The sequence below is a fragment of the Engraulis encrasicolus genome, chromosome 6, assembly GCF_034702125.1.
Source record: "Engraulis encrasicolus isolate BLACKSEA-1 chromosome 6, IST_EnEncr_1.0, whole genome shotgun sequence".
Taxonomy (NCBI): domain Eukaryota; kingdom Metazoa; phylum Chordata; class Actinopteri; order Clupeiformes; family Engraulidae; genus Engraulis; species Engraulis encrasicolus.
This window is the reverse complement of record NC_085862.1, coordinates 45,615,598-45,616,963: the sequence shown is the minus strand read 5'-3', so window position 1 is coordinate 45,616,963 and position 1,366 is coordinate 45,615,598.

The following is a 1,366-nucleotide window of genomic DNA, read 5'->3' as shown; positions in this document are numbered from 1 at the left end:
TCCTGGGCCCAGGGAGATTGGGGGGGGGGGGCATAAATGGATCCACATTACATTGCATGTATTGGGTTTGGGGCCCCTTCATGTGTCTTTGTCCCGGGCCCAGCCAAAGCGGTCAGCGGCCCTGAGCATAGGTATTTGCTTGTAAAGGCTGTGAGGCCTCTATCAAGGTTCATTTTACAAAGTTGATGAAGGGCTTAGAAAGTTATATATAGAAACTATATATAGTAGTTCCTTCCACGCAACACTTCAGCAATATCTCCTGTTTATTATGCTATGGGATAATGGGAATCATACAAAACACACACACACACACAGACACAGACACAAACACACACACACACAGAGACACACACACACACACACACACACACACACACACACACACACACACACACACACACACACACACACACACACACACACACACACACACACACACACACACACACACACACACACACAATGGGGCAAACATGGAATTATGTCCTGAAATAATGGGAAAAGAAAACACATATCCTCAACACCCTCGCTATGCGGTGACGTCCCAGAGGAACGACGGCCACCGCAATCCCTTTTGTGGAAAGAAAATCTAGCTTTGCCGAGCTGGCAGTTCTGGGCCGGACATTAGCCAACCCGCAGGAAAAGGCTTTGCAGACTGTCACCTCTTCCGACTATGCCTGCCTGGCACTCGTCAGCCGGGGTTTAGAGAAAGCCACACAGTCAGCAAATGTGAATGAAGCTTCAAACTATGACGACTCTCGGCTGGAATTTCTCAAAGTCTATAATCCAGAAATAAGGCGGCCGTTGGTTGGATTCAACTCAGCTTTTCAAACATGAGAGGGTTTTTTTTGTCTTTGCCACCACCACCATACTGGCACAAATCAGAATAAAGACCAAGTGCCAGCTCTATGCTTTTCAATCTTACGACTGTATCGTGAATTTTGGCTGATTGTTTGGTAAATTATATTTTTGATGGCGTGACAGTCGTCAAAAAAGCTGATGATGACAGCAGGATAGGCTGCAGTTCATAATCAAAATAGAGATAAATTAGATGCTGGTTAAATTTGGAAATGTATAGGCCTACATTTCGGTTGTATGCATGTTTATGTTTATATGTTTATACATGTTTTATCATTACATTGTCATGTGGTGTAGTTCAAATTATTCAGAAAAGAAAACTCATACAGGCTACATCTATTTGTGTTGCCGTCGACTCGTCTGATCCATTAGGCTAGAGCTCTACCCAATTTGCGCGTATTCTACTGTACGCCCTCCGTTCCGGCAACACCAGGACTCCACTCCGGGTTTTCCATTCGTCTTTTTTAAAACCACCTTTACTTTAAACCACAGAGAAACACACCACCGA